This window comes from Colius striatus, chromosome 16, assembly GCF_028858725.1.
Source record: "Colius striatus isolate bColStr4 chromosome 16, bColStr4.1.hap1, whole genome shotgun sequence".
NCBI lineage: Eukaryota > Metazoa > Chordata > Aves > Coliiformes > Coliidae > Colius > Colius striatus.
In genome coordinates, this window is record NC_084774.1 from 15,873,950 (window position 1) to 15,896,544 (window position 22,595).

Sequence of the window (22,595 nt, forward strand, 5' to 3'; positions counted from 1 at the left end):
AGTACAGAGAATGACAGTGCTGCTGTAAACACTTATGATTTATTTTCTTGTTTTGTGAGTGGCAGGATTTGACTAGACCTAGTTAGAACATGTCACGTTGGAAGTTTGTACTCTCTGGCGTATATCAGACCTACCTCAGGATAAAGTCTCAGCTTATTGGGAAGAACAGGCAGACATAGATCTTTTTCATCCATTAGGAAACTTTCTTGGAAAGAGAGAAAGGGGAAACAGACTCTAGGGTAATTTCACATCTCCCCTTCCCAACTTCTGATGTTTTCTTGAATCACTTTTTACATTAACCCTTATTGCAACACTTGCTGTGCAGAGGATTGATGGAACCAAACAAAACAAAGAGCTGTGGGAAGAGGAACATATGATGGCATACAGCAGAGCTGATATGCTGGGAAAATGTGCATATAGGATTGATTTGGAGATTCAGAATAAGATAGAAGAATGAATAAGCACGTGCAGAATAATGTAATCTCTTTCAGTATTTCTTGGGTGACTTGACAATACAAAATGTGATGTAAAACTTGAAAGGGTGAGAGTGTGGATTTTAAAAATCAAAAGGTAGATAGATTAAAACTACAGGCTGAACAAACCTGATTTCCTAATTTTGCATCATTCTTGTAATTGCCTACACTCTGAGTATCGTTTTTACCTTTTTGACAATTGCTGCAATAATTCCTGTCACTCCTGAAAATTCACCTGCAAAAAGGTGGGAATATAAGTAGGCATATGATGCAATGTGTAATTTTTTGCTTTACTGTCTTTAGGATATTATTAAAAGCTGTCATAAGCAACAGAGGTTTGGAGCAGTATTCTGTTCTCACTTACCTGTATTTCAATATGACCAACTCTTTGTACTGTTATAACTTAAAAAAACATTTAAGACAATATAGAAGGGTAAAAAGTAGCACAGGTTTCTGAAGTATCAACAGATATGTGTTTATGTATAAATGCATTTCTGTATATATGCTTATCTACCGATATTTATACACACAATCTAAAGCCCTGATATCTGCTATGGCTTTCTTACTATACCTGTAGCTTTATACAGGTTAGACTTATGTAATGTAACATGTTGTTTCCATACATCTCAGTTACACTTAATTTGTCTTTAATTACTGAAAGAACATTTCCTGAAAATGGTATGGTTTCTTTCCTGTCTTCTACAATAGCATACCTTCTGCTTCACCTGGCTAAAAAGCCTTTTAGATGAAGTCCTGTTTGTGGGAAATCACATTGAAGCCACAGTAACACAGCAACCAGCAATTAAAAATGAGCTGATGCAAACAACAAGAGCAGCAAATGCAACCAAAAGACAGACAAGACACACTGTGTTCTATGATTTTTCCTCTCATTCTGTTGTGGCCTGTTGGGTTTGCCTTAGCCTTTCCTTGAGACTTTCTATGGTTCTTATTAATTAGCATCTGTGCCTATAAATTGCTTTTGCAAAAAAGCTTCTTCAGTTTTGTTTTTTTGTTTTTCTCCTCATGCCTCCCCCCAAGTGCTCTAATTGTTTACCTAGAATTAGCTCAAGCAAGGATAAATTGATGTTTGTGATTGTGCTACAGGACAGCTTATTGAAAGTTAATTGTGACTATAGTTTGTTTTATTTTACTTATTAGTGATTGATTTATTTTAATGATTTCAATGTTTTCTCATTGGAGAGAGTCATCATGGAGACTTTCTTAATGCTGGGCAGAGGCCATGGTAGCCATCAAGGACCAGTTAAATGCACTGGTATAGAAGCGGAAGGTCTTATCTTCAAGCAAAGACAAAGAGTAAACCATATTTAATTGAACTGCGGAAAGAATAGCTGTGGTTCCCAACTGCTGTCACCATGGCTTCAACAAATGCATTTTACTTCAGGCAGAGGAAGAAGGTTCCTATTTAATGTTACTATGTTTTAGCTGATGAAAGGTACCTTATGCTGTAATTACTGAGTTTTCAGGCACACGCCAACTTCCAGCCTTCTGCTGCTGGTCCCCAGTAGTGGCATTAAATTTAGCTACATACCCACCTCTCAGTTTCTCTATCTCAAAGTTCAAAATGTTCAGCTTTAAACTCCTGTTCTGTTGTTTATCTCATCGTACAATTGCAGCCAAATTCTTAGACAATTAGGTACGGAAATTTCAGCTTCACATGTAAATTTGATCTCAGTGAATCTTGCTACAATCAGGATTTGGCCTCCTACTGAAAACATATTTTGGTGTCCTATGTATTCTACTCTTTCTGAAGCACAGAACCTTTTAAAGGCTTCAGCCTATAGCATCCATTGTGGTCTGGATTATGTACCATGGAAGACAGCCTAAGAGGTGGAAAAATTATTTGCTTCATTACCAGCAAGGCAAAATGTGTGGAGATCATAATCTTATGTCCCAGTGCCACAGCAGCCTCACCTGAAATAAAGCAGCATCAGACACAATGACCTAGAATCCAGGAATCTCCCTTGAAGAAGTAACTATCTTCAAAATAGTTTTACCAAATTCAAGATCATGCCAGTGAATACAAATATGAAAGCAGGTGCCAGTGGTGTAATTCCTATGTTTGCAGCTACGCTCTTTAATCAATGACGGGTGTGATTCAAGCTAAATTACAGAGCCAGCTGCAATGCCATCCCAGTGGCACAACAAACATAAACCAGACTGAAGAAGTGTGACCCACTGGTGGGGTTTACAATAAAGCAGTTCTGAGGTCAGCAAACAAATACTGTGTGCTGATAAGAAACGTGTGAAAATAAAAATATATTATCACCTGAAGTTTATGGCTGTTGACATACACATCTATTGCCTTTGACTGTGCAAACAATGTTTGGTTGCAATGCAACATTAGAAAATTCTCAGCATGAAATCAGAAAGAATAGTTTAGAGAGTTCTTGCCAGCATTTGAAAAGGGGAAAGGAGTTTCTAAGAAGGAAAACAGCTTGAGGGAATTTAGAAACAAATCTCCATGTTTAATAAAATAAAACTAAGGTTGAGTCAACAGTAAATATATCCAAGGGATTAAAAATGAAAGTAGAACAGAACTGATAGAATCCCTTTCTCACATTACAAGAGCAGGAGGAGTGACTGGAGGCACCAGGACAAAATGGCTGATTGTCAGAGAACCAAATATGTTTCTCAGATGGGGCAGACAGCAACATACAAGTGACCAGAGAGAACGCTGAAAGGTCTTCTGTCATCAGCAAACATTTTTGTAAAGATCATATGAACAGTCTGCAAGAGAGGACCAGTAGGAACATACATGACAGGATGAAGGAAGTGGTAAGAGTCAAAACACATCCTGAATCAACACCAGTAACAGAAAAGAGGAAGAAGAGGCTGTTTTGAAGAGCATCATAATTCTAAGATGCAACCCCGTGTTACCATGGGAATGATTTTGTGACAGACTGCATTCTTCTAGTCTGTGCTTTTTTGACAAGCTGCTGCTTAAACAAAAATCTGAAAAATGTAATTATTGAAAGGAAAGATGTAGCAGCTCACAAAAAGTGGGGAAGCAAAGCATATATTGCAGGGCAGAATTTGGAGGAGACACAAGGAACTCAGCCTGATGTCACATGGATAGAACTGGCACGGGACAATGGCAGAAGCTCTGGATTCTCTCCTTGTAAAGATCCACCTAAGTGTGCAAGCAGGGAATCATGGTTTGTGTAGCACATGGTACAGAAAATTTTATCTTTCTTCAGAGTTTCACGTGAGGGCAAGGAATTCAAGTGAAAATGAGTCTTAGATCCCAATTACATTGTTAACCCTTTGCTTTTTTGGTGCTTTCTAAGAACATTTTTAACTGTCCTTGACAAGAGATTTGTCAGTAACGCTTTGAATATCTGCAGCCAAAATTTGAGCAATTTTTCCCCACCCCCAGGTTTGGTTCCAGTCTTATCAACATTTCCTTTGCTGTTTAACCCTTTTTTAACTCGGTTTGTCTGGCAGCAGGTTATCAGTTTCACACTATTTTTATACTTGCTTGATCCTATTGCCTGTTACCTCCTTGCCAGACACTGTTTTGCATTATATACTGTTTTTGTCATGTTCAGCTGATTACAATTAGTTACAGGTAACCCCCAAAATCATCAGCTGCATGTAAGAATGATTTTAATTTTTAATGATTTTCTCACCCATTATAGTAATGGCCCAAAAAGTACTTGGAAAGCAATCTTTAAACAAGTTGCATATAGGGGAAGGCTGCATAGTAGCAGCATAATTTCTCTAGCACTTAGAGCCTGATCCTGTAACAGACACAGTGCTTCATCTCTTAAATTTATGAAATATGTGGAATATTTCTCACCAAAAGCTAAAAGCCTACACTGATGTAACATACCATATGGACCTGGATAAAGGCAAACATTGGGCCTTTTGTCTTTGAAAATATTCTACAGCAGTTTTCCTGTGAAACAGAGGAATGTCACTTTCCAGGATGGATGAGTCTGGCTAGAACCCCAGGATGATCAGAATTCCCTTCACATGAATATGCACAAGATGCACAATTATTTTTCCCATCTTTAGTTTCCAGAAATATTGAAACAAAAAACCTTTATATTTTTTAAATACTTCAGCCACATTTACAGTAGAGAATTATGATCACAGGGAAGTCAGTATTCATCTGTTGCCTTTAATGGTATCTCGCTTTCCTGACTGATTTACACATGTAAAATGTTACATACATCTCAAGGTAGCAGCAGAACTTCATGAAGTGAAGGCAGTTAAAGTAAAGGTCTGAGATCCCAGATATAAAGTTTGTTCCACCTCCACAGAATAACCCAGCAACTTGTGTGTTTCACTTTGCAAATGGATCTTTAACCATTGTTTATGTCTATGAGAAAAAAGATAGCTCATAGCTCATATAGAAACATAATCTTATTATTCAGTTGTAGCTTTGCTGTGGCCAAATGCTATATCTCTACTAACTTTACTGAAACAATGTTTTCTTACTGTAGCTAAGGATCTACTTTGGCGCTTTCACCTCCTAATGTAAAATATTTCTAGAATGAAAGGCATTCTCCTGATCTGTTACAAAAGTGTAGTAATGAATACTTACTAGTATAAATCTTTTTTAATTAGACTTTAGCTTAAAACGTGTGTTTATCTTTACATGCTGACTGAAGGATTTCATGGAACCTTTTAGTTGACAGAGAATGAGAGAGCTGAGGGAATGTTTGCTTTTGTGTGTTTATCTTCCTCTGTACTGTATTATCTGTTCATTCCACTTCTTAGCTGGGAAGTATAAAATACAAGTGCTAGCACCTACTACTTTAGTTGATACTGAGCACAGTGTTTTACCAGATGTGACTCTAAATGAAACTTGCACCATTTCCTTTCACTAAAAAGACTGCACTGCTAGCCTTTTCCACTTCTCAATGTCAGAACTATGCAGTTGCATAGGATGCTCTTGTTCACTCTTCCTGTTCTTTTATTCCTCTTACACAACCTGCTTCTCCCACGTTTTGGCTGTGTATGCATCACTTCAAATTGCAGAACTGAGATTTCATCTCTAAATGAACATTTTGATCAAATTCTTTAGGAAAAAATAACTAGCCCACTCTGAGATTTAGGAGTTTCTTATGTAACACAAAAGAAAATAATGTTTCTTTTTCAAACTTCTTAGCAACTGTAGAACAGAGAGTTATACCTTTGCTTTCATTTTGCTCACTATGATCAGAATGTTCACTTATATGCCACTATATTTCTAGCTGCAGCTCCAGCTTTAGCAAATTGGAGATTTCGGGTTAAGAATTTTTGTACTTATTCTGGTGGAAGAGCCCAGCTTTGTCTCATGGCTTTTCTATCATATGACTTTCCTTCTGGTGAGGAGACTTACTGTGTAGGTGATATGTCTGAAGTGCCAAAGTTGCTGCACTTGTGTTTACAAAGCAACTGTACTACCCATGTACTTCTAGTGAGTCCACTGCTCTCCAGCTAAGGACTGAAAGCACCTGGAAAGTTATGTGGCTGGGGAGAGTCTGCCACTGCCAGAGAAAATCCCGCTGAAGGATAAATTGTTCTCCCAAAGATGAGTTATCCATACAGAGACCATATGCCAAACACTCAGTTTTATGTCATAAACACTTTTGAGATAGAAAACAAATAAAATGAATCATTATCCAAGACTGGCCTGTAAACTTCATTTATGATGGTAGCATGCTAAGTACATATAAAATGTATGATCTTTCCTTATGTAAGTCTATTTGTTTTCTCATATTTTGTTATTCTCTTAATCTAAACCAGAAAGCAGTTTGGCTGAAAAGTTTGGTATGGAGGAGCCTAAAGAATCCATGTCGGTTAAACTGCAGGGGAAATGGAATACCATATTAGAAGTGAAATGTGAGACAGGTAAAAATAGATAGTACTCAGAGGAAAGCAATGTCATGTGAAATTAAAATGATTTTATCTAGGCTAGTAAAGTTTCCTATAGTGTTCTACAGTTCACAGCAAAGCTTCTTCCTCATGCAAGAAAGAAACTAAAGAGTTAATAAGTATGAAGAAAGTAGTAGACATCAGCATCCTGACAGCTTAATTGCTGTGCTGACAGCACTGGCTGTTTCATTGCTCTGATGATATTTTCATCTATAAAGCTTGTACTGAATTACAGCAGAGGCTGGGTCTGGGGACACACCTTTTTAATGCACCTGCTGGCATGGAGGATGTATGTAGGTGGCTCTTGGGCAAAATAGACAAGCAAAAAGGAGTAACAGATTAAAGCACCTGTCAAATAGCCTCAACATTCCTTTTTGTGGAAGGGAATCAAGCCCACATTTAAAAGTGTTTGAGAAAAGAATAAACAGGAGTTTTATTTTTATCCAGTGATTATTTTGCAATTAATCAAGGTTTTGATTTTCACTTTCATCTTGAGTAAAAGAATAAGGGATCCAAGAAATCTCTAATTAGAAACCAAGCCATGAAGTATATTTCTTTGGAGAAATTAATGTCTACTATTAACAGCAATTTTGTCTGTGCATTTGAAATGACAGTAGAATTCTTATTTCTATGCAGAGACTGACTTTTTTTTTTGATGCTGCTCCATTTAGTAGTGCTGCTGATGAATAAAGATTCAAATACCCTAAATATCAGCTCAGGTCACTTGTGTAAAAACCTGGTAAGGAATTCCGTGAGAAAAAGCTTGTGAAGACATGGAAGGATGCAGCTAAGTACTACTGAGGTAATTTCTTTTGAACTTCCACCTTGATTTTGCTTCTCATGTTATAGAATTATTTGCACATTTGAGAAACTAGAATTTGAATATCTTTACAACAATATACAAGAGAAAGGTAGGATCTGTGGCCAGAACCCAGCCCAGGCTGTTCTAACAGTCCCACTCCAATGCTTGCTATACTGGAACAGAAGTTTCTAGTATGAACTAAGAGGTATATATGGATTATATAGAAAGCTAGAGGAGGAGATTATACGTTTTGCAGAGGAAAATTACTTCTTTTTGAAAACTGAACCATTTTCAGCTGAAGCAATCTTTAACCTCCCAGTATTTCATACTACCTGATTACATAGTGTTCAGTCTTTAAAAAAGCACATGAAAAACCTTATAACAGGAGTTAAGTACATCAGGTGAGCTAATAACACAAGAGCCTTTTCTTGTAAGCATAATGCAAACTTTGAGTTAGTTTCATTATTAAACTGTGTGCATAAAATGGAATGACTATGTCCGATACCATCTAACATGGCCTCCTCATGCAGTTGAAAGTTGAATTCACACACTGTGCTGTGTGAATGGGCTACAGATGTTAAGATTTATCTTTTCCTTTTCTGTGGTCTTTGATGACTCTTTGTCAGCATTCATTGTCAGTGAATAAAAGCACTGACTAAGAAGTCAAGCAAGTGTGATGTTGGTGGATTTTTAGTAACCTACCTGAAAGAACTGTGCACACACTTTGTATGAAGAATGTAGAAACGCTTTCACAGCCTTACTCATCTCTCAGGCCCTATCCTGTTTACCTAGTACTTCAGACTGACAGAAAGAAAGAAATAACAGCCCCTGGTGTGTTTTCATTCACTGACTTAAGTTTGCACAACAAGAATTGTTCTTCTTTTACAGAATCGTTGTGTCTCACTGGGGGTTTTCTGTATGTAGTGGGGAGTACTTTTGCTTGTCTTTGAAATCATAGTAGGCTTAGCTTCTGATCAAGGTTTCCTAGCTTGTTTAGGATATTTTATTTCAAGCTGTTAAAGGGCAAATATGTTGAAGCTGAGATTTCATAAGCCACTGGCAAACTCAAACTGAACTTGCCATTTTTGTCTGTGTTTGACTGCAAGACTATGGGCTGAATGTGTAGTGTGAAAAGGATACACTGTCTCCCTAGGTCAGGTGCTACATATGATTGGAAAATACTGTGTTGTCAGAGCTGGTATTTCCACAGATGATTTTAACAAATGAAAGTGTCCTTCTGTTTCTCTCAGCCCAAGTTAGGCCTGATTAGATGATAACTGCTGATCACGCTTTACAACGTACCTAGGGGCAATATATCATGCTGCTCACATGTTAATCCCACAAAACATATGTTTTGTTTCATTGCTGTGTTGAGATTTTGAATCGTATTGATTGTTTGTACAAAGGGCAGAAAAGACACCAAGATGGCATCCCTATAACTATTCACTGTATATAAACCTCAGCCTGGGAAAAAGGAGGATAGGGATCTCAAAGCAGCTTAAAACTATTTGAAAGGGGATTGTGAGGATTACAGAGGCAAATTCTTCTGTAAGTAGCAGGCAGTATAGGAAGGAGAAATTATTGCAACTTGTAACTTGGAAGATTCAAATTGAGCATGGGAAAAACTTTTTCACTAAAAGGGTTCTCAGGAACAGATTACCTAGAGAGAGGCAACCAAATCTAGCACTGATTTGGTCCTGCTTTGAGCAAGAGAGTGGGCAACATAACCTCCAGAGATCCTTGGCAATTTCTATGATTTTTTTTGTTTAGAAATACTAAGTATCTCAACTGTCCAACTGCCTCAGTTAAGAATTTGTTCCTGCTAGTTCAGTGTATCATTATCACACATAGAAAGAGTCTGATAGCCAAGCATTCAAGCTCTTTGTGAGAAGATTTTCTTGTAAAAGTGAAGAGGTTCAAGTTTAGACCATTTTGTCTAAGACTTGTGTTGTGCACACAGAGTGACAGTAGTAAAGAGTTCATCCTCAGGATACAACCGAGAGCTGTGTGAAGATTGCCTAAGTTACTAAGTTTGAGCATCAACAGAAAGTACAGCAATCCAGTCTGCCACGAAGCATGGCATCCATGAATCTGCTAAAGGATGCTGACTTGTCTGCTTTAGTTGGCTCAAATTCTGAGTCAGTACCAAATGTAGAATTTTGCAATCTTTTTCTGCTGAAAGCCAGGATTTTCCTAGATAGTATATTAATATGTCACTTGCAGTTCTTACCCCTGCCAGACACCAAAGGATTAACGTAATCTTTAACTGTCGTGTGGCATTTTTGTGCCTTACATCATTTTTCCTGAAAACAACTGAATGATGGTTCAACACACGTGATTTAATAACGGACATGGCACATGGCCCAGACTGAGAGATGTCCAGTGTCTATTCAGCTACTGCGATTTTTTGGCTAACATTGTCTGGGATGCATGACAGCTAGTGTAATAGTTATTTCCATTCATCTCTTTCGATCCTTCACATACTTGCTTAGGTGAAAAGCAGGAAAAGATTATTATCTATATATGTATAACAGTACAAAATCTGTGCCAGTTACTGAGGCAAACTGGTCTGGTTGTAGTAAGTGCTAACTTTAGAATTTGCACTCAATAAAGAGTGGCTCAAGTTCAAGAATATTATTAAGATACAAGGCTCCATCAGCTTCAATCAGTGAGGTCAGATAAGATAGTGGAATTTAAAATAGAAAAGGGAATAGAGACATTTCTGTATTAAAGGAAAATATAGCAGTAAAAATTACAGTCTCAACATGATGTATATGATATCTCTGCTGCTACATAACGGATGATTTGTGGTGGTTAAAATGCAGATCCTGCTTTCATTAAAATTAGCCTAGTAACTTCAGAAGTGGGAGGCAGTCACACCTGAATAGATTAAACATGAAGGAGGAACTGGAGGTAGTTAAGAGTAAGATACTTCCAGATGCAAACAAACTATTCGGGTACTTCCAATCTCTGTAATGAACAGTAAATTCTCTTAAATGGGATTAAATAGCATTAAAGCAAAACCAGTTAAAGAAGTAGAGAGAAAGTATGATATTTAACATAAGGTTAAGTATTTTCACAATGGAATTACTGTCAGATGAATATGAACAAAGATAAACGTCTTAATAAGGACAGACTGGAACTAAGGGTGAACTACAGTAAGAAAGTTGTGGCAGATCTCTCTGTAATGATGTAGAGGTAGTTAAAAGTATTCCAGAAATTACACAAGGAATAACCCATAGAGACAAGGGGGGAGTTTAAACATGTGATCTAACACTGCAGTTGCCAGATGAGGGCTGGATCATCTCATAGTATTTAGGGCCAACCCCTGCATAGACGCTGCATCTCCTCAGTGCCCGGAGTCCTCTGCAGCCCATCCGGCTGTGTGGATGTGCTTGTGTCTGCCATGCTTGGGCTGTAGTTGGGAAAGTTGGAAAGAAGGTGGGAAAGAGAGATGATAGAAGCACAGCACAACTTCTTGCCTGCCTACCAACAGGAAAGATGAGTGTCTCTACCTGTTTCAAAGACCTCAGCTATCTTTCTTACAGGACATTACTTTTTCATCCTGTCTCCTTCAGTGCTGGCAGAAGTGTGCTGCTACTCACATCTTTCCTTCTCATTTTCACTCCATATAGTTTTAAGATCAGACAGTATTAGCTCACTGCTGTCATATTCTCTGCCTCACCTGATTGCCTCTACTGGTAAGTTCTTCTCCTGGTAAGTCTGTCTAGGCACTGACCCTGAGTCACTGAAGTTAGCATTGATCTCTGTGCCCAGTAAATGCAAATATACTCTCTTGCACAACACATACACACTCAGAGACAACTAGAGCTAAGCTATCACAGAAGTGATGAAAGATAAATGCAGCCTGTTTCCAAGTGACCCAGACCAGCTAGAACAAAGGAAATCCCAAAAAAGCCAAGTTGTGTTAGACTATAAATTACTTAACCTTTTCAATTATGAAAACTCCAAAGAATTATCTAAAATAGAATAGAAATAAAAATCATTTATAAACAAGTTCCCCTGCTCGCTGCATGGACAGTGGCTCCTCTGGTCTCTTCCCATCACCTCTGAGCCCTGGGTGCTTGCTCAATCCTCTCTCAGTGGTCTCACTACAGGGGCCACAAGCTCATAGCTCCTCCCTGTGACTGTCTTGCTCCCATTTGTCTGTCATGTTCTTTCTTCTCATCTGGAAGCTTCTGTCCCAGACCAATCTCAATTGCTCCTCAAGGGAAGAAGCAATTTCTCACTCCATCTACAAGATTTCTTCAGACTCAGTCACTTATTTTTTAAAGGAAAACAACACACAAACAAAGGACAAGTAAAACAGATAATGGCTGTCACAGAAGTTCATAGCAAATGGAATAAAAACTGGGTTTAAATGATTTCTCTGAAGTCACACCGAGTGTTTATGGCATAAGTAGTATTAAGCCCAATATCCTTTGACTGGTTTATGGGTGTGTTTCCTCTCTGAATATTTTCTCTTTCCCAGAGTGTTGGGGGAAGAAGATTCTTTGTACATTCTCTTTTCATATGGAAGTCTGCAGGAATTATTCACAGGCTCTTCTGTGACACTCTACAGTACACACATCATGCCATGAAGGGGAATACAACACTTCAGTCCAGTACTTTCCTGTCTTGCCATTCTTCTGTAGAAAATAGAAACATTCATGATATAAACACCTTGCTTTGGTGAGAGCGGGAAATCTTGTGAAGTTTGAGCTTGCTTTATTAGGCAAGAGAAAGGGAAGCTTATGCATGTTGTATTACAAAACATTGTTTATTTTGGAGAAACTCACTTGACTTGTACACTGGCTATTGCTGTGGGGAGAGCAGCTGCTTCTGCTGGGCTACCACCAATAAAAAGCAAAACCTCTATAGTATTAGGCTAACCAGTGAGTCTCTGGCTGATTCAGGCAGAACCTGTCCTCAGGAGATTCGTCACTGGTCAAAACTGAGTAAGAGACAAACATCTGCTTTATTACCAAAATACTGGTTTAGGAAGCAGTACTAGAGGCAAGAGACTTGTTCGGCTGTGCTCAGTGGTAGAAGCAGGCATAACCTTAATCTCTCCCAACTTCCACACTGGTATGTGACCTGCTAGATTACATCGCTGCTTCCTAAACCAGTATTGTTTATAGAAAAAATATGAAACCTAAGAAGTTCGCCATTTTAAGAGCTGGGGTACTGTAGTTAACTCTAACCTGGCTTCTCTGTGACACAGATTTCAAAATCCTGTTGTAAAAGTGCTCAAGTTCCTAAGTAGACTGTCAAAATTATGAAACTATTGAGATGTTCCATTTCAGTACAGATAACCCTTCCTGTGACTTCCTGGACAGAGGCAATTCTTTTTCAGAGCCCTGATGAGGTGTGACAAAGTGTGACACCTTTCTTAGTTATAACAGCATGTTGTTTGGAGCAGCAGTTCTTAAGTAACTCCGTTCTTTATAACAGTCTTGAGCAGCTAGATTCTGTACTACGTAAGGCAGGCTATTAGATCCTTGCTAAAGTGAGCAAATATTCAAACACACAATTTATTACTTTCATCTTCTAGCTTTTATCATTAAAAAAAAAGGGGAGGAAAAAGAGTGCCCAGTCCTGTAGCCTCTGATATGGTGTGTAAGCTCTTACCAACAGACTACGAGCAACATATGAGCTGCCTGCATCTCTCCACTTCTTTTTACTAGCCCAGTAGGAACAGAAATCCAACCCTATCAGTGAGAACAGCTGTACATTTGCAATTCCATTGCTGGTTTTGATTCAGGACAACTTTACTTTGTTGCAATAAAGTATTCAATGCATTTAAATCTAAATTTAGTTTCTTAAAAAGGAGAAACTTGGTCACACAAATGCCATATATAGTAGGTGTTTTGACATGCACATTCTAAATCACTGATTAGCAAGCTTTTTTTTGTAGTCACCAGAAGCTAAGTTGGGTTATCCTGCTGTGATTCTCTTGGTGAGACTATTGGACATCATGGGATCACATGATGCCACGTGGCCAAAAATTACAGGAACTGTAATTCATCAGCAAGGTGAGGACAGCTTTCAGGGAGATACCACAACATCCTGTCACTTTGGAAATTCTAGCTACATAGTTGAGAAGATACAAATTGCTTAACTTCTGGTTTTAATTTTGTCTCCCAGATGTGTGGTTACAGATGCAGAGGGCTAGCACGCAAATCTGCTGCAGTCCCAGAGTAACTTGTCATTTTATTTGTATCAAACTTGTTTTCATTTTGATATATGTAATATCAACCTGTGGCCTTGTACCTTAGAAACACTGAAGGCTTCCCACTTGCAGTGATGTAACTTTCTGAATTTAAAGGAGAGAAAGAATCTTGGTTTAATAGCACATGCGGTGTAACATTTCCTTTTACAATGTGACATGCAGAAAACACAAAGTGAGAAAAAATGCCCAGTAATTTTTCAATAAGCTGAAATACAATACAAAACCACCAATATGAGGATGAGTGGTTGTTTTACCTGACAGGTTATAGTTATACAGTGCATTAGCTCTGTAATCAAGTCTAATGCCAGTGGAGTAAGGACAGTCAAGTTGCTAAAATAAGACTCATACTAAGAAACATAGACTAAATGAGCCATAGCCTGTGCTATTAGAATGGTGAATTGTATTCAATGACAGAAGATAGTCACAAAAAATTTTGTAACTATGTATCTTAATGACAAATAATTTCAAATTTGAACTGTCTTCAGTGAAAGAAGTATTACACTTAAAATAGGGCAACTATGATACCAAGCTCTCTGGATACAAATAACCTCAGAATAACAATGTTTGCACATAGAAAATATCCTCCTGGTTGCTCCAATGATCTGTCTTTGATAACAGAAAAAGAAGATGCTTTGTAGGGGAAGCCGTGACCCCTGGCCACTTTCTGAAGTCCATTTCCCTGATTTTCCCATGGCAGCCAGAGTTGTTATACCAGGGAGGGTAAAGTTTACATCTCTGTGGGTACATCTACCCTGAAGGCAGAAATGAGTCAATTGTGTGATGAGGAGCTTGCTGGTGACTGTAGCAACAGACATTTCTAACTGCCTCATTTATGTTTCCAGTTGCTCTTTGCATGGATATTGGCTATATATGGTGCCAGAAACTCTTCAGGAAAACATTGCTCTAGAAATGATGGGCCATACTGTGTTTCTGGGGGATGGGTATCAACGAAGTTCACCAATGACTCTCTGGTCAGTTATCCAGAGTTACCATTATTGCAACACAACTACGCAATGCAAAGAGTTGAGACACTTAAAAACAAAGCCCCTCCATCTTACTAGTGCTTACATTATGAATATAGAAGCATCTGCCCCTCCTTATTCCTACTGAGGTGTATTTGGACTTTAAAAATATAAATAAATATAATAAAGGACTTCATTGTAAAGACTGATAGGCTCTAATTGGGAAGAAACTGGCAAAGATTATTTTGTCAGTTTTATGGAATAACTGTCATGCTTTTGCCTCCAGGAACTGGAGAGAAGCCAAGGGAGATTGTTCTCCTCTAACTTTCATGAAGAACTTCTCTTCATAGCACACAGAAAAAAAAGTCTGAGAAGAAGCACCAACAAACAATCCTCCCCAAAACAATTTTAACACAGAGGATCAAGAAACGAGTGGCTGAAGAGCCAGGCTGTCACCTTAAGTTACACAGAGATCTCCAGAAAAAATCAAAATCATTTGGTGTTATAATGCTGTTATTTAAACACAAGGCCTTGTTCTGATATCTGTTTACTCAAAGCAGGATGCAAAAATCCCAAAGAGGGGCTGAAAAGACAAAAAACAATCCAGTAGCTGGTAAACAAATATTGGAAGCTAAATTAATCTCAAAGGAAGGATTTTAGAACTGGCTTGAGCACCGTGTGTAGATATTTGCAATGGAAGACATGTAATTGTTAGGGCATTTCAGTTGTGCAGGCAAAGACGTGACAAGGTTTCACACAAAAGTCAAAAGAAAAAAGAATATTTAAAATAAATAATACACAGCTTGCTACACTGAAGGTGTTGGGTTGGAGGTGGGTGTGTGGCCATGGCTGGGAGTTTCAGGATATCCTGTGGAGCTGGTCACTTTCTGTAGCAGGAGAGTTTGATTTTGTTAAATGGACCCTTGATAGGACAGGAATTAAGCATTCTGTATTTAAAATGAATGGGGTCTTTTTCCCCCAGAATTATAGGTTTTTACCTCATCATGCAAGCAGCTAAACTGGCACAAGCAGAGGGCAAGATCTGAGATGTGACAGAGATGTTACAAGATTCAAATGTCAGATAAAAGAGAGACAAGTCACAAAGATTTATATATAAGGTGATGGTTCTGTTCCTGTCACTTTGCATACATCACCTGGTGATGTAAAAACAATGTGCTAAGACGAGGTGATTTTTGAGGACTGGATTATATGGCTCTGCCTTTTTCTGAGCCTGTTCACACAATGGCCTGGTTTCACATGATAGTTTTTCTTTAAAATGTCACAAAACATTACATTGCCTTTGACAAGAGCTTTCCTGTTGTGATATGACCAAACCCAAGTGACAAGGTTTACCTAATGAAAAAAGAAAAATTTCCCTTCCTTGTTCTCTGACTTAAAATCCTATTTTTAGTCCATAAAAGAGTGCATCAGTTGGTGTCCAGCTGCATCATGTAGTATCATCTTAATATTGTTATATGTGAAAGTATTTTTACATATTTTGTAGTCTCAGAGACCGAGATCTCAAATTTCCCTGTGTTTTGTTCTTATTCTCACTGCTCCTACACTTGGAGTCATTATTAACTAGCAGGTGATACATGGTCCTCTCGTGCCTGGCGTTGGCCACGTGATACCAGCACTTGCTAATTCAAACAAAGAAAGACTTGGGGTCCACATGCCTGACAAAGCAGAGGCAGTATCATTCAAGTACACTGGATCGACCTTTCTCTGCTACTTCCAGACTATTCCTAGCCATTTCTAACGCTGGTAGGAACTGAATCAGTATGGGAGTGATGAATACTGTGCCCAGATGTCTAGACTTCATGTCTGGGTGTTGTCTGTATTCTCTGAATCCTTCCCATTCCCAGAAATGTAGTTAGGAATTTAGCTGCCTTCTCCTGTTCTCCTGTACACTGAACTTTAGTTCCTCTTTAGTAACTCCTGCTTATGATATTGTGAAAAAATATAAATAGCTTATTGTTTGATTATATTGGTATATTTCAGAAGAAAGGATTTATTGAAGTGTATGGTATTTAGGGTATGTCTTAACATACGGTGCTGACACGAAGTAACATTTACATGATTTTGTCTGGCCTTTCACAGACAGAGAGAACATGTCTTCACATACATCCTTCACATCCGTTTATTTTGTTTTATTGATCAATGTCATAGAGGTGGAATGTGGAATCCGTTATTTCTCAACTAGCTTTGAGTTTAAACTAAAATGTTAGGCCTCTCCTTTTTATGCATGACAAAATCAAAATCAGACTCAGGTCACATTATGTCTGATTATTCCAAATATTCCAAATTATTCCAAATAGTCTTTGTAACAACTTCTCTCTTCAACAAAGTTTTGAGTCTGAGACTTCTTTACTCTAAGTGTTGTTGTTCACCAGAGCAGCCACTAGGCAGGCAAAGCACATGCTCTGTGGTACACATGTACAGCTCTGTGCCTACTTCTAGACACAATTCCCAGATTTTGTGTAGCTAAGGCACTTTGTCCATGCAAGGAATCAGAATGAGCTGTTGGTGTGCATAGTTGTATTTACACTCACTGCCTGTATTCTTGCACACTCCTTGACCTCTGATGTCATAGCATATTTAGCCTATGATTTTTCAGATTTTTGTGGTATGAGTATCTATTACAGACTTCATTACTTGTTAAATTTCTCAGCAAAACTAATCAGTATTCAGCACAGACCCAAATTCCTCAAAGAATCAGTGGGAGAACTTGTCTTCTCTCTCAGAATGTTCTTCTTGCTCCATAAAGTACACAAGCTTGCCCAAAGCTCTTCCACTGTCTAATAATGAGATTTACAGAAGTAGATATTGGAACAAAAAGCCAGAAAAATCAACAACCTAATGCTGCCAATTTTGTGTCATTGATCTTATTTTAACAGTAGTGAGAAGTGAGTGCTGGAGAGCTGTGCAGATTGTGCTATAGCCATAGGAGTGGATGTTACACTATATGGGAAGTCAGTGCCCCTGGCAAAACCTCTTATGTTGTGTGCCATGCAAACAAATGCAGAAAAGAGACAATTTGTGCCTTAAGACCTTCTAAATATGACAAAGAAGAGGGGACAAAAAATTTTCTAGTCAGTCTTCTGTGTCACATCCATAAGAAGATTATAGGTCCAGAGATAATGAAAAATTGGGAAAAGGGAAGAAAACAGAAGACAAGGAAAGGACAGGAGAGGGCAGTGGTGGCATTTTCCCTAAGAGAAGTTGATCCTGAGATCAGTTGGACTAAAACACTATCATCAAATTGGCAAACTAAAACCCAAAAATCAAGTGAATGTGATGTTGATGAGAAGCTACTCTGAAGAATTAACCATGATAGAGATGTTTGCTAAGCAATTACCTCCTACTGTCCCAACCAATTCTGTGTTTTGTACTTGCTAAGTAAACCACGTGCACTACTAAAATTACAGATTATGAATAATGGTAATTGCTAACAATATAGATTGTTCTGGCATCCTGACAGAACACAGGAGAAATGAGTCTTATTTCATTCTTCCTTGAACTGGAAGGGAAGAGAATTGTAAAGAAAAAGGAAGGCTGGAAAATGTTACTGCTGTGGAGCTGAAGCCAGAATTAATTTGGAATAGGAAAGCTGATCCTCGAATCACTGTTACTGGAGTAAGAGCAGTGCAGTAGGGTAGGGTCTGTTTTGCTGTTTGTGGTCAGCTTGGCTAAGTGCCAGAAATGGATGGCTGTATTTTTGAATGCACACTTTTAAGAGAGGCTTCAGTGAATCAGTCCTGTGTATACTGAGTGCACTATTGTTTGTAAATAACAGAAATACGAAAAGAAAAAAGATTGTATGTTATATTGGGAAATGTATCTTTGCATCTCTTTGCACAAGTGAGACTTCAAGAGGGACAGGGAACTGCTGGAGAGAGGCCAGCGCAGAGCCACCAAGATGATCAGGTCACTGGAACATCTTTCTTATGAGGAAAGGCTGCGGGAACTGGGGCTGTTCAGCCTGCAAAAGAGGAGACTGAGGAGGGATCTCATTAGTACTTACAAGCATTTAAAGGTGGACATCAGGAGCATGGGGCAACACTTTTTTCTGTAGTGTCCAGTGATAGGACAAGGGATAATGGACAAAAGCTGGAACACAAAAAGTTCAACTTAAACTTAGGGAAAAACTTCTTTACTGTAAGGATGAGGGAGCCCTGGCACAGGCTGTCCAGGGAGGGTGTGGAGACTCCTTCTCTGGAGGTTTCCAAACCTGCCTGGACATGTTCCTGGGTGATCTGATCTAGGTGGACCTGCTTGAGCAAAGGGGTTGGACTAGATGATCTTTAGAGGTCTTTTCCAACCCCTACCAATCTGTGATTCTGTGACTGTAGTGAGAAGGGCACAGTCAGGAGAACTCTGCCCACATCTCTGATGTCTCCTGAAAAACCCAGGGTTGATTCTGATGGTGGTCTTCTTTTCTGATCATGTTCTAGCTGCCAGGAGTCAAATTTATTTCTAGTGGTGAAGAACCACAGAAGCAAATACTGTTTGTACGCCAGGAAATGAGGGAGACTCTGATGAAGATGATTGTGCTGGTGCTCAACAAATACTAGATAAGAAAAAAATCCCTGTCCCAAGAGCTTACAGTTTAAAGGAGGAAGAAGAAACGTCTTAGAATGAACATATGTTAGCCTTCCAAACAAGATGACACAAATTAGATTCTAAAAACAGGCAAAGGATTTTTGGTTTTGTCTATAAAAAGTGTAAGGAAAACCAGCTAGCTAATTCCAGCAGAGGGAGACTGGAGAGGGGGAACTGAGGGAATGAAGAACATTCCAGCCAATTTGTTGATGACTAACATACTTTAAAACAACAGGCTGCTTTTTAAACTTAGAAGGTGACTTGCTGAGTGGTTATTCACTGTTCACTCCCTGGTCTTGATAAGAGCTCCCACAGGACATTCAGTTCTTTCCAGCTTTTCCCCGCATAAGTTTATCTGTGAACATCAGTACAAAGCAAAGGGGAAAGAGGCCAAGCAGGTTTGTTTAATCTCTGCTGTGACTAATAGTGGTGTGCTGGGCTGGCTGCTCTTTAACGCAGCTTGATATACCTAATCTGACTGGCCTTTTGCAGCATCTTCCTATGAGGTTCCATGTTGATAGTTGTCATAGGACAACCAATGATGTTAAAAGCAAGGCTCAAATGAAATTAATTTCTCCCAAGCTGGGAAACCCAGAGGTCTGTGTGAACATCACAGTGAGTGTTACAGAAACTTTGGCTCAGGAGTTGCTGGGACCATACAGGACTATAATTTCTTTGGCAACCACAGATTTGAAAAGGCCTATTCTGGCATGACTGCCTTGTCAGAGATCTTTGCTATACTATTTGATTTGAGCTGGCCTGCTGTGAGTGAGAGAGTTGGACTAGATAATCTCCTGAGGAATCTTCAAACCTAATGTATTCTATAATTATGCAATTCATATTTTTGTAGCATTTACATTGTCATAGTTTCATATTTAATATTTGTTGTTTACTACTAGCACCATATGTGTATCCTTTAGGCCATGTAGAGACAATTTAACTTGTAACAACGGTGTCTATTTTTTGGGATTCAAAGATGTCAAAGATCTTTTTAAAGCTAATAAGAGAGCTTCATTACCTTGATCAGGATTGCCTCCTTTTGATTTACATTTACTCCCAATATTTGCTTATTATATACACCTAGTAATAAACACTTTGGAGAATGGGCATTATATTCCACATGAAATGTAGCATTTGGCTCTGCAGCACTGCTACAGTAGAAATAATGAAGATATGTGTCTATTTTTAGCTCTGACCTGGTATAAATTGAGTCAAAATGGGTGGAAACAGAATGATCAAGGATCATGCGAGAAGTTAGTGACTGAGAGACTGAGGAGGTGGGAATAGAAGCCAAACTGGCTGAGTTTTGTATCTTAGCCCCTGGACTGCAAAACAACTTCTTCTCTTCCTCTTTGGTCTCAGAAATGAAAACATTATTGCAAGTGAAATGAAAGTGAAATGCTTGTCTGCTATGCTAAAACAGTTAAAATGAAAAGGGAAACTTTAATAAATATAGGCGTATGAAGGACTGCTTGGGGTGCTGACTCAAGTTCTTTTTCAGAGTATCACGTTATACAGTTGTTTTTGTTGTCTTAACAGTTTTACTCTTAAGCTAGGGCTTTGGTCTCAGCTGCTCTCATTTCTAACAGGCCTAGAATCATAGTGTTGAACTGGAGCCTTCTAATTTTGAGCCTTAATATATTAGTAGTCAGTTCATGCCTATTTACTCTTACACCAGAAGTTACATTTAGTTTAATCTGTTATTTTTCTTCCTTTCCTATTTTCCTCTTGATCTATTTACAGCCAGAAATCATACTCCTTCTCTCTCTCCATTTTGCTAAGTTTATTGACCTTCTTCTATCACTCTTGCTGAAGGAAAATTCACCTTTATTATTTGTAAAGAAGACTGGAAGAACTGGAATTACACTTCCTCACTACTTGAGCTTGTGGCAAACAATACATCTATACAGTAGTACAGAGAGAAATAAAATGTTCTACAAAATAAGGCCTACTGACTCTCATCAGATAGGCTACTGCATAATGTTTTACAATTTGGAACAGAAAAATGTGAATCTGTCTAACTATATTGCAGCCTCACCATGGGAGCAGTTGCTGTACCACTCTCCCCAGCTTTGCTCCAATGGTTGTTTTGTGCTCAGCTGACATAGAAGTTGTCCTGTGATGCATTGCTTGGGGCTGAGACCTGTTCTGTAAATGGGGATCTGATCACTGGTACTGTGGCCCAACCACACGCCAAGGAAGATGAGGTTGCAGGATTAGCAGATTTTGGGTTCTTTTTTTTCTTAAAGTTGAACTCTTCCAACCCTATGAGATGGAAGAGAAAAAAATAATGTATGAACCATAAAAGCTCAAAACTTCAAAAGGAAATAAAAAGAACCCAACTTGTGCCCTGTTAAAACTCTCAGCTGGTGAAGCCAATTTGAAACCTGTGAGGGAGCCTGGCTGTCCTGACAGTGGCACACAGTGGTGATGGGAGAACCTGCCCTTCATTGCATCAGCAAGAGGGGCAGTGCAAAGGGCCTATCTCAAGCAGAACTGTAGTGCTTATTGATGAAAAATCACTGACCCATATTTCTTGTCAGATAAGTTAATCACAGTGTATATGTGACAGCAACAGTGGGTTGTGCTGATCAGGCTAGAAATGGAATTTAGCCCTTAATGGAGTTACTATGAATTTGGACAAGTATATACTCTCCCTGTTGAAAAATGTAATCATTACATTTTAACTTGCTCTGGTGTTTTATATATTTATCTTCTCACTACTTTGAATGCATAGGAATTTTCAAAGTTACATACTTTGTGCTCTCAAGATTACTACTCAGCTGATGACATTTGTTCTGGTGTCTCAGTCTGTGTTATGTTTTCATTGCCTGTCTATTCTTTCAGTCAATGTCCAGAGAGAAGAGCAGTGGGACCTGCCTGTGTAGCTGAGATGCAATTTGATTAATAGAGATTAATAAATCAGATATTTTATTAATTTAATCCTGCCTGAGTTCAAACTCTTGTTCACTCCCAGCAGTGGTAGGGCTAGATCTGCCAGAAAAAAATCCATGCCTAGATTTTTACTTTCGGGAAGTTCAGGGGTTTGAGATCCAAAATTAGTTTTTCAGTTTGTGCCAGGAAGGAATCAGCCACTAGATTAAGAATTTGGATGCTTTCCCTCACAAAAATTTCTGGGAGTTGTATGTCAGGTCCCGGATTTCAGATCTATTCCCAGTGTAAGTTCAGAGCTAAAGCCATGCCCCATCTTCACATTCCAGAGATAGGAAGAAAAAAAACCCAAACAGAGCTTGAAGGAAGGTGGGGGGGGGGGGGTAAAGAGGAAAAAGTAGGAAAGGAAAAATGAGATCCTGGAAAAATGACAAGTACGGCAAGCGACACGGGTAAATGGGGAATGAAACTCAAGCGTGCAGGGAAGAAGCTGAGGGATCAGACAAGAAATATTGTTCTGTATAAAAGCTTCTCTTTTTCATTGTTCTGATGGCTCTCAGACAGTTAGGGTCAAGGGGTTATTTTTAAACTAGCCATTGATTCATACAAGATGCCTGATTATGAAATATTGGAATCTTTCACCAGCAAGGGAAAAACTTCTCCCCCTCTCTGTGAGTGACTGCCTGGAAACTCAAAACAGGGAAGGGGTTAATAGTTGTTCAGTTTACAGCTGGGAATTGCTAGTA